Source organism: Carica papaya, chromosome 4, assembly GCF_054855325.1.
Source record: "Carica papaya isolate Zhongbai chromosome 4, ASM5485532v1, whole genome shotgun sequence".
Classification (NCBI taxonomy): domain Eukaryota; kingdom Viridiplantae; phylum Streptophyta; class Magnoliopsida; order Brassicales; family Caricaceae; genus Carica; species Carica papaya.
In genome coordinates, this window is record NC_142312.1 from 22,358,612 (window position 1) to 22,371,099 (window position 12,488).

A 12,488-nucleotide genomic window follows, 5' to 3' on the forward strand; every position below is an offset into this window, starting at 1 on the left:
CTAGAAGCATAGTTAAGATGATAACCAAACTTATCTCAATAAAATTAGAATTTTAAAAATATATAGATCTCAATTTTTTTTGCTTAAAAGAGACTTTGTTTGTAAATATATTCAAATTCTACTTTGCAAGTTGAGATATACTAAAACGAAGAATCTTGTCCTAAAAAAATTATTATATATTCTTAAAAAATATATATATATATATGTATATGATCTCATGCCTTAAATATATTTTGCATTTTTAAATTGAAAAATAAAAATAAATTTTACAATAATTTATATAATTTTATAAGATAAAAATTGTCTGCATAAAGCAACAGACGAAGAATTTTCTCATTTATAATATTGTTTTAAAAATAAAAAAGTAAAAGAATTTGCTTATATATAATAAACAAGAGAAATAATGGTAAAAAGCAGAATGGGGAAAATTTCAATTTCTTTGATGCTTGGCAGCTTTCCTTTCTTTCAATCACTCTGCAAAAAGTTGAGACGTTGCTTCCTTCCTTTCATCTCCTGCCACGTGGCACATTAACCTCCATGCATCTGCATATATTATAATTTAATTTATGAACTTATAAAAGTATTTTAAAATGTAATTTTTATTCCTGCAATTTTTTTTTTCAGAAATAATAATAATTTTCTTATATTACATGATAAAAATAACTTAAAAATACAATATTTATATTTTTATTTATAACAAAAAATTAAAAAAAAAAAAAATAAGTCTAATTATTCTTCCTCTTATCAACTAAATTGCTTAAACAAAACAAATTGATAATTTTAATTAAGGTATATTTTTAGTTGTTGTGACTTTACACTCCATTCAAAAACTTAATATGTGTTAAAAAAAAATTTGTTGTTTCCTGTCAAAATTTTCAGTTGTATAAAAATATTTTAAATAAAAAAAATTATTAATTTAAAAATTAAATTATAATAGAAAACTTTTTGTGATATGATTATACAATGAAGAATATTTAAAAAATAAAACAAAACAAAAAAATGTAGAATTTACTTCTTATAAGATACGTATCAATTATTGTTGAAAAAGTGTTTGAAATGGTATAAAAAGATGTAAGTATTAGATTTAAATAAGTTGGGATAATGACCCCCACAAAATTATTTCCTAAGAAAAAAAAAAAATTAGGAACTAGTATTATTGAGTAACCAAACATTTTAGTTATCTATTTACTATTTTAATATAATATAGTTCATTCAAAAAAAATGTTGTTATATTAATTTATGATGGAGATTAGACAAGCACGTGTCACAATTTTTTTTTTTAAAGCAAGAAAATCTTTATTATCTACTACGGTGTACAACTTTTAATAATCAACATAATATGATAATATATTATAATAAAGTAATTTATTAATGGATGGAGAAAACACGTGAATACATGTACATGTACATGTACATAACAAATATCATCTATACGATATGACCTAAATGGTTTTGATTGATGCTATAATTCAATGTCGGTTTTTTTTTTTTTTTTTAAATAAATCACAACAAAATTTTAAAAAAATTTAAAAGATAGAAAGTATAGAAATTAAATTTTTGTCATTTCAATTTATTTATACAACTTATTTAATTTAGAATGTATTTTTTCTTGCAACACATTCTAATCTTTTCTCAAATTTACCAAGAATTAATCCATCTCCATCTCCATTTCCATTTCCTTCATTTCCTTTCCTTTTTAAATGCCATTTCCATTTTCATCAAGCAAATCCATTAAATCCATCGATTCAATCTTATGAACCCATCTCTACCTAAATTCTTAATCAAATTTCTTAAATCCACCAATCAAATCTTGTGAAACTCATCTTTGTCTAAATTCTTCACATAATCTATCATGTGGTTTGATTATTAATATATTCTATTCTGAAAATATTTTTATATATTTAAAAAATATTTTATACGTAACTTTATTTTAAATATATTTTAAGAATGTTTTTTATATTATGATAATATTTTTTAAAAATTATAATATTTTGTATATATAAAAGTTACAACTTAAATATTTAAATGTACTCTTATTTTCATTATAGTGGATGAACTTTTTTCTAATTTTAATCACAGACATAAATATAACTATCGAACCACGTAAATTTTGTATGTTTTTTTTTCTTTTACTTTTTATTTAATATGATTATATGCGTGATTGAGATTAATTTTCATAATATAATCTTTTTTAAAAACTTAAATCTCTTTAACCCTCACTATATCCCATGATATTTGCACATTAAGCGCAAACCTACATACCAAAATTCGATGAAAGTTATTGTAGTAGAATTTAAAAGAAGAAATTAGAATAATTCTAAGTAATTAAAATTAGAAAATAAAATCGATAAAAAAACTAAAGTTGTGAGAAAATCTTCAAATTGATCAATAACCAAAATTTAAAATATAATGAATCAATAACTAAAATGATTTAAAATCTATAGTTCAAGCCTTTAAAACTTCCATCCAAGTGTAAGGATATATTTGGTCTGATGAATATTTATACCATGAGTTGATAAAAAGCGTGTAAAAAGGTCTAGATGTATTCCAATTATTTTGATTAATGCTACAATTTATACTATTATACTTCCAAATTTACCCTCCATCAGTCCAATTATTTACATAGACATCCCTACTGAAACAATACTTTGGGTGGGAGGAGGTGGAGAATATAATATAAAGCTTTGTTAATTGCTGCTGGTGTTTCCCTTCTCCTCCGTCTCCATCTCCATCTCCATCTCCATCTCCATCTCCATCCATCTCTGCAATCTCAAAGCATTACACACAGATTCCGCAAAGGTTAAAAAGTTCTTTACCTTTTGTTTTCTTCTTTTCGTAAATATCTTTGCGCAATTAACTTCATTCAAGTTTTGATTTCCCCTTCTAAATATCTTAACCTAACTAATCCATTTCATGTTCGTGAAGAGAGGAATCAAAAAAATTGCAACAGTCTGCAGCAAAGTTCCTCTTTCCCTGAAAAATTTCCATAGCCAAGTAAGTGATTTCTTCACATCTTCTTCCTCTTCGTCTGTTCTTTCTTACTATTCTTGGCAACTCTTTCAATCTCTCTCTTCCTTTTTTTAGGGTAGAGGAAAAGAAAACAAGTTATATACTGATTTTTTATATGGAAATGAGCTTATACCAACAATGATAAATACTCAACTCATATCTTAGTAATCTAGAGTATGCTGTGTAGGATCTGTTGTACTGAATGGAGTTTTATGTAAACTCAATATGCATTTTATAATTTTTGGATCTGTGTTATACAATGTAGAAGCCATTAATATACATCTTCAACCTCTGGACCATTGATTAGTTTAATTTTTTTTTCCTTCTATCTGCTGGTTTTTCCGTCTTTGATTTTTGGGTTGCTTTAGAATAGAATACAAAGTTTAAATCTGATATGTTCATGATCAACCTCAATCATCTTCATCCATGAGATAGATATTGAAGATAGAGTTAACATATCTTATCAATTTAAACATGGGATGAGAAGTGAACCTTATGTCGTTCTATGTATTACATTTATTCTTATTTAAAATGTATACAATCTTCCTTTGTAGAATTAATAAATGTGAAGGAATAATTTTGTTTAAATTTTTATGTGAGAGTTTACATATCTTGTAATTAATCTTCTTAAAAGAGGAAGAACACCACCTTCCATCTTTCCTTTAATTTCCAAAACCAGCAACTAATTAATACCTAATTGATTAATTAATAACTCTCACTTTATTAATCAATACTAATATTAATACCTAATTAGTTTTTAGTTAATCTTATTCTTCTTCATTGAAGAAGACGCAGACAAGGAAGGAAACCACCTCGGAAAAGTCTCTATTAGAGTTTTTCTGGTCGCATCAACGGTGACTCTATCATTAAAAAAAACTGCAATACTTCCTCTTATGGAGAAGAACCACGATGTTTGATCTATCGAGTCATGACTTTGCAGACTGTTTCGGAGAATTAAGGTTCTTTTATTATTCTCCACACATCACGAATAAAGTGCGATGAATGAGAAGAATCAGAGACTTTAAGCTTCAATTTGCAGAGCTGCATATCCTCTCATTTTCACGATCTCAATGCCAATGGTCTTTTGTATTCATCGATGCCTGTGGCTCTTCTTTGATGAAAGAAAAAAAAGGAAAAAAGAAATCAAATCAATAGAAAGGCTAATAGTTTAGACAGTATAAGTCTTTTATAAAGAATGAAAAAAAAAATGAAAATTTTGTTTCTATTTGGAAGGATGAAATATGAGGGGATGTTGTTTTGCAAGTAGAGTTTTTAAAATAAGAATGAAATAGGTGGATTCAGAGAACACCAAAAATCAAAATGAAGTGGACAAGCAAGTTGCTGGTTTTGGAAAATAATGGATGGGGGAATATGGGGTTCTTCCTCACCTGCAGTGCAAGTGAAGTCCCACTCTTTTTATATGTTCAACGTAGAGAGCTAAAAATTGTATTATTAAAGTGTTATATATAATTTTATCCAAAAATGTCATTTTTAAATAGTATTTTGTCATGGATAGATTATTTTATAAAATATTTTGATCAGATTACATTATAGCAATATATTATGTAAATTGATATTTAATTACCCGCTGTTGAGAACTTACATGTAGAATAAAATAATTATACTTATAACTTACATATATTTCTATTAGAATGATTAGTATGATTGTGATAAATATGTAATGAGACTGTTTGTAATTAGAATAAATATTGAATTTCATTGTATGATGAATAATAAGTAGCTTAGGATAAGTAAAACTAATATGTAATTTTATGTATGGTAAGTAATTAATAATTTGAACTAGTGAGCAGGTCAACGGAAGACAAATAATGAGGGGTTGGAACTGGATGATATGTTTGTCTTGGGAAATGAAGAATAATTAAAGGTAAGGAGTATTTATGTTTCAATTGACAATATTTGTGTATAGTAAATGACATATAGCTATCTGTAATGAGTATATTTACTTAGCATACATAATATAATTACTATAACAAGTGAATATATATGTGTGAAATAAATGATTAATAGTTATATCTAATGTTTATGGTCGTTTTGTTATAACTAATGAGTGTATTTTGTGGTCTGTCGTATTCAAAAAATATATATGTATATTGTGGTATGTCAATTATATATAGAATAATGATGTATGAATGCGAAGTTTGATTATGTGAAAGAGAAACTCGGATATGGAGTATGGAATTTGGATATGTGAAGTAGATATCAAATGAAAAGGAAACGGATATGTCGAATGGCAAATGAGAAGAAGTGTTGTTATGATTGTTTACTTTCAAATAGGGACTTTTTTCAAATAAAATCTGTATTTATTTTATCAAACTTGTATGACTGGTTGTTTGCATATCTCTGTTATGAACATTGTCTTTTTCTTTACTAAGATAGTGGAATTCTTACCCCAAATTTCTATAGTAGTTTCAATCTAATACAAGTTCAAAGCAAGTTCAAGATTGAGTAGTAGATTGTGAAGAAACTTTCTAGTTTTATTATTTGCAATTGTAAATAGAATAGAAATAAGATACTTGTTGTACAAAAATTATATAGAGCCTCTGTATTTGATTTTGAGTAAGAGATGTAGTAAATGTTAATTTTTATCAAATTGTTGCGCATTAGGTGAAATTTTTAAATGTGGTTGTGTTTCTTTCTCGGAAGAGAAATCAGAACGTTACAAGTGGAATTAGAACATACATTCCTAGGAACCATCCCTTGTAATTTGAGACTTAGGATTCTTATAAGGTTTGCAACTAAAAAGGAATTAGCTAATATGGACCTTAGAAGATGTTTTGGAACCTCTTTCAAAACATCTGTGAATGCGAGATAATAATATGGACTGTAGGAGATGTTTTCAAACCTCTTCCAAAACATCTATGAACTTGAGAAAGTAAAATTATAATTCCGAAAGTTTGAAAAGATAAGAGTTGCTGCATAAGTTGGAATATGATAAATTTAGGAATCAAAGAATTAGGGCTTCACTCTGAAGCCAATTGGACGGTGAATAAGGAAAACTATAAAAACCCTAAATTTCTACTGAAAAATTGATCCAATAAAAGCAAGAGAACAAAGTAAGTTTTGGGATGACATTGAATTCCCCTTGAGTTAGGGAAAGAGAAATTCCCGGGGGGTGGGGGTGGGGGGGGGGGGGTTGAGAAGATCTCCCAAATGGGGGAAAAATTCCTTAAGTGGGAGGAAATTCCCCAACCAAGAGGAAAATCCCCCAAGCAAGAGAAGATTCCTCAAGTGGGAGAAAATCTCCCAATTGGGAGAGAATTTCCCCAAATGGGAGAAAATCCCCCAAGTTGAGAGAAGATCTCCCAGTAAGGAGAAAATTCCCCGATCGAGGGAAAAAAAATCCCATGCGGGAGAAATCCTCCGAGAGGGAGAAATTTTCCCCCAACAAGGAGAAACAAAATCCCCCAAGTAGGAAAAGTTCCCTAGTAGGAGAAAACCCCTTGAGCAATAGAAATTTCCTAAAAAGAAAGAAATCCCCCTAATTGGAGAAAGATCCTCAAGTGAGAGAAAATCTCCCATAATGGAGAAAAACCTCCTAAGTAAGTTTTGGAAGAACATTCCTTGTGTCCGGTAAAGAGTAAGAAAGAAAGATAAATTATAAAGCAATAGAACTAAGATCAAGTATTTTGGGAGACTAAATAATTATTCGATACTTTGATGAATTATAGGATTTCTCGTGAATATTCTCTAAAAGAATGGGTACCCTACTTGTTCAAATTCCTATCAAGGTTTTATATAAGGGTTACAATAAATATTTAAAATTCTAAGTCATTGAATAATCATGTACTTTATGGATAAAAATATTTTATAAGATTGAATAAATCATGTGTTTGGTGAATAGGAACACTTTTAGTAAATAAAATAAAGTACGTCTAATTAGGACTTTCTCAAGTTCACTACAACGCTAAAGGAAAATAATCCTAAAATCAGTAGATCTAATATATAAACATACGGAAGATTGAATAACCATCCGAGACTTGAATAGATTTTGTGATTCCTCGTCATTATCTTTTTTGGAAGAATGAATATTCTACTTGTTTAAATTCATATTGAGATGCTATGTAGGTTTATAATGATGCTTCCAAAATCCTTAGACATTAAATCATCATATGCTTAATGGATAGAAACACTTTTGTATTTGATGAGACAAAGTACGCCTAATTAGGACTCTTATTCTTGAAAGTCCTTGTCCCTCTTAAATTAAATTTTCGAGGAAGAAGATAATGCCCTAGGGACATGTTTTAACAACAAATCATTAATAATATAATAATAAACCTAGAACATGGTTCCCTTATACATAATAGGAACACAAAAATGACACAATATGCTAACATATTAAGACTTCAAAGTAGAAATGTAGAGGACTCATAATCTGCCACACATGAAAGATTCATCTCTGAACCAACAAGGCGAAATTGATGATATGATAAATATTTGATCTATTTCTTAAGACTATACTTAAGAGTGGTCATTTGAAAATTTTAGAAACTCAATATGTACCTATAAGAACTAGAACCAAGCGTAGGCACTCATAACAAAACTAATAAATGAATCTTTTACTAAAGGAACTCCTAATGATTCATAGCTAGTAATGTACAGTCTAGAGGACTTTAGGAAAGCGCTGATCAAGTATTGAGGTATATTAGAATCATTCAACCTTTAATAGATTTAGGGGAACATTACGATTTAGCTAAAAGATAATTCATGTAGATGTTAAGTCATCGAATATGGAAGAGGAAAAAATCTTGAAAACTCTAATATAGCAAGTCCATAAAAAATATTTGAAAGTCAGAAAACCACCACACCCGTTAAATTTTAATATTCACTAATCCTTACGGGATTAAAGCAGGAAATGAAACACAAAGGTTAAACCATCATGCCGATAAATTTTCATATTTAAGTACGACCAATCCATACATAATTTAGAATCCCAAACCTTCAAAGACAATGCATATATTTAGTATATTTAGAGAATGCAGATGACATATGTCGCATAATCATATATTAGTTTTCGAAAATTAGAAAACAAATAAAATAATTTGGACACATGAAACTTGGGAGATTGGAAACGTACTGTGGCATTGAGGTTATTTAGGTAATAAAAAATTTATTATTGTGATGAGTTTAGGATATGATATATATTTTTCGTCAGAGATTCTTAGGATGATGATTGAACTAGGAATAATCTTTCCAAGTCATGTTAGTTAGAAATAACAATTGCATACAATATAATTGGGAGAAGTTACGTTTCAATGCATATTGAGGATAAAGATAGTCTTAGATGATATTTCTTGAGCCAGATCAAATGTTCCTAAGGAAGTTATGATGAAGCATCATCAAACTCCCAAGTATTATAATTTCTTAATTAGAGAGACACTCTTAAAAAATTATACCCTCACTAGTTGAAGTTGAGAAGAAGAGATTTCGCTTTAAAACGATTCCACCAAGTGGAAAGGTTATAATGACACCATTAGGTCAATGAGGAAACTTAGATATAGGTAAGAATGTTTTCGAACCCTAGTCACTACAAATTTAGAGGACTAAATTTTTTTAACGGAGGGAGAATTTAACATCCCAGGTTTCGTAAATTAAAATATGAAGTGAATTCATGTTTTACAAATTTAATTTCATATTTGAATGCTTTAAAAATTTAATTAGGAACCCTAAAAATGTAAAAATGTAAAAAAGAATCCTAAAAATTAATTAAATTTGAAAAAAATGACTAAAATGAATAAAATCTTCGAAAATAGGGCCAAACTATAAATTTGTAAGTATCGACAATAAATGGCCCAGATGAAGAGACAAAATGGATGGTTCAAATGAACAGGCCGGATGAATGGCCCATATTTGTGCTTGCAAGTCCTAAGGCTCCCGCTCCCGGTAGCCCATATATAAAGCTTCCTCCTCTTAGCTCTTTGTGGAGAGGGAGGAAACCTAGTTGCAAGGGAGCGGCTGAGAGAGAGAAATGACGGCGGTGAGAGATTGTTGCTGAGTGAGAGAGGAAAAGGAGAGGCGATGATTGGTGTGTGGGATGGTGAACAACCGAGGAAGCTCGGCTCCGTGACAAGAGAGAGATCAATGCAGTGCAAAAAAGAGAGGAAGAGAGAGAACAACTAGCGCGACCAAGGAGAGTTGGTTGCACAAGAAGAAAAAAAAGAAGAATAAGGTCGGCGCTTGTGTGGATAGTCGAGATTCGTCCACAAGTTGAAGGAGAAGAGTATGTGGCAGGTTGGCCAGAAAAGAAGATCGGTGTGTGATGTAACTAGATTCGCGTCTGGTGCGCAGCACTCAGTGAGCTGTCGATCTACATACTTTTTCTAGGTCTATGTGCAATGGAGGAAGCCCAGGTTTGCGACGTTCTTCTAGCTATATCTGTGTGAAGACGCAGATTCGTGTATGACAGAGAGTGGGGATCCTGGCAACAGTATGTGCGGCACCGCGTGTTGACGTTGGGGATGGCACGTGCTGTTGCGTGTGTAGTGGCACATGCAGTGGTGCATGGCGATCCTTGTAACACGCGTATGGCGCCGCATGTGGCGACACATGGTAACTCCATTGACCGAGATCGCGTGTCTAAGATAAAATTAGTTTCTTCTTCTGTGTTTTATCATTTTTGACATTATTTATCGTTTAATACATGTATTCTCTATTTGTAGACAATGGAATTATCCAAATGGTGATTGGAATTAGAGGAGATCATAGACTGAACCTAGTGGGAACCATGATACCTTTTCTGATCAAACTTTAGATAAGAATTGAATCATTTTTCATTCGGGGATTTCATATTTTTATAAAATGGTTTATTAATTTCAAAATGAGTAATTATAATTTGATAGATTATTTTCAAGTTTTCCGTTGGTATATATTTCCTAAAAAATAATAATTATCGTGTGTATGTTGACTGCGTGTGACTGCTGCACTTGTACATATATATATATATTGTGGGAAACCATAATCTCGCAGGAACGTAACTTGCAGGCATTTACTTGTACACGAAGGACATGTAGTGCGCACAATGCATATGCAAGTAGCATGGAACTCGTGCACATGCAAGCGCAAAGACACCGCAAACACATGCCACATAACACAAATGCGCAGGTCCCTTTCTTGCAAGGAATTGCTTGTGCCTGCGAGAAAGGAGAATCCATTTCCTGCAAGGACTTCCACAGATCCTGTCCCAAACAAGCCAACAATTTTGTTATTTTCAGTTTTAAATAGAATATAAGTAAGACAATTGTTCTAAATAAATTGTAGTCTCAGATACTTGACTTTGAGCAAGGGATGTAATAAATGTCAATTTTTATCAGATTGTTGCATATTAGGTAAAAGTTATAAGTGCGGTAGCATTTCTTTCTTGTAAGAAAAGTTGGAATGTTACAATGTAAATGTCTAAAATTTTTTTATTGAACTCTTATCTTAACTTGAGTTGTAAATTTATCTTGAATGGGACGAAATGACGCCTGTGACTCCTCCTGGAATACAGGACGTTGTAGTTGGTATCACATGTCCCTTGGACATCCCTTGTTACATGAGACTTAGGGCTTTATGGAGGTTATGACTAAAAAAATCATCATGCAATACAAACCTTTTAGTGGAAACCTAGTTGAGGATTAGGACATACGTGTACGTGGGAATAGTGATAAGAAAGTGAGAATAGAGTATTCTGAAGCCCGAACATTAGGACCTACATAAAGATGAGTTAGACAAGTTTAAAATCAAGGAGATGTAACTTCACCTCGAAGCCACCTAGAGGCGCGAAATAAGTAATATTCATAGGCTAACATAGGGAATACCTATAAGAACCATTAGAGACTTAAGCCAATACTGAGGGACCTAACATAAATAGAAATAACAAGTATTATCCCGGAATGATGAAAAATAGAAATGAGACTGTAACACCCGAACTCAAAAATTTGGTCCAGGATAATTTTACAATTTATAAAATTATACATTTAAATAATTTAATCTTATTTTATTTTAATTTTGTAGAATTTTTGAAAAAAAATAGAATTTGAGACGAAATTGAATCGGCCTAAACCGATCTTGCTGGTAGGCCTGTAGGGTTTCAGCTTTTTTCCTTTTTCGGCCAACAGAGGCCTTCTAATTTGGTTTTTTGCAAGTTTCCATGCAAAATCAGCGTAAACTGGCCGAAAACGGCCAGGCTGAAAGGAACCATCACCGTGGGCGGCGACGTCATGCCGGAACCCTAAATTGGCCGAAAAAGTTTTAAAATGCCTATTTTGACTTTTTGGAGTATTTTTGTATATGTGTCGAGTATTTTTAATTTCCACAGAAAAAATTCAGAAAATTCGGAGACCACTAGGAGATGCAGTAAAAAGTACAGTGTTTCGAATATCGATTTAGGATAAGAATCCCTCACTCTTCTTCCTGTTATGGGAAATTGAAACTTAATAATCAATAACGTTGTGTTTTATGAAAATCAGAAAACCTTAAAATTAATTTTAGGTCACTAGTGGAGTCGGAACCGATTATTGTATTTTTGCCCTAGTTTGTTGTTTATTTTCTCCTATACTGCTTGAAATACTTAGTGTTATATCGTGCTTTCTCAGTTATTTAGTTTATCAAATTGTGTTGTCATCATCTGTTGATTTAGTTGCAATAAATGTCCAAATCATGTTCTCTTGATTTACGTGTTGTCTAAATTGCATGACTTACTGTAGATTAGTTTACGTGTTGTCTAAATTGTATGACTTACTATAGATTAGTTTACGTGTTATCTATTGCATGATTAATTATTGATTGGTAAAATGTGATATTGGTGTGTGGCTGATGAGTGGTTGATGATGTGAATCTATGTACAAAAGGCTTATCGGGTACTCTGAAAAATGGTGCACAGACCCAGTATATAGGAAAAACTCTACCGTGGGCATTAGTTCAGTCGAATGGAGTTGAGAAGTCCTATACCGGAAGAGGTTGGGAGGATAATTTATCCTCATATCGGACGGGGTATTGAGACAGTAGTATATTTGGCGTTCATTACCGGACGGGTATGAGAGATGGTCGGTTAATCAATAACTTAGATTTTGGGTTCACGCATATGGGAGATCTCTATGGACCCCTAGAGGTACTGATAAACAGTTAAGAAGGTAAATTGTTATTATTTCTCATTTGGATATGAAATTCAATATTATTTGGGTTATTGTCTTCATATGTTGTTTTTTGAAATTCATAAGAGTAAGTATGAAACAACGTTTTTTAAGTCAAATAAATTTTTTTAAGAAATTAAATAGCTCCATTGGTGGTTTTATTATTTTTTTTAACAAACTTTTTATTTTTTGTATCAGTGATTAATGTGATTTTTTTTGCTGGGGTAGTGTAGCTCATCCCCCGATTTAATTATTTCAGATTAAGAAGATCAAGATTCAGATCCTGAACAATCTGAGGGTTGTGAGTAAATGTTACTTCCCGTACCCCATCAAAGTTGCCCGGTGGAGGTT

General features: G+C 31.0%; 1 protein-coding gene across 9 annotated transcripts in view; it reads left to right on the forward strand.

The window, feature by feature from the left end:
* Positions 1-2,646: 2,646 nt before the first annotated feature.
* LOC110810161 (casein kinase 1-like protein HD16) overlaps positions 2,647-12,488 on the forward strand; it is a 33,489-nt gene continuing 23,647 nt past the window's right edge. The window contains exons 1-5 of one of the 9 annotated variants that reach the window (XM_088218157.1): positions 2,647-2,799; positions 2,926-2,994; positions 4,814-4,894; positions 11,856-12,137; positions 12,397-12,485. The gene's annotated coding sequence lies outside the window, so the exon portion shown is untranslated. The remainder of the gene's footprint in view (positions 2,800-2,925; positions 2,995-4,813; positions 4,895-11,855; positions 12,138-12,396; positions 12,486-12,488) is intronic. The other 8 variants (XM_088218159.1, XM_088218156.1, XM_088218160.1 and 5 more) reach the window with 8 other exon arrangements.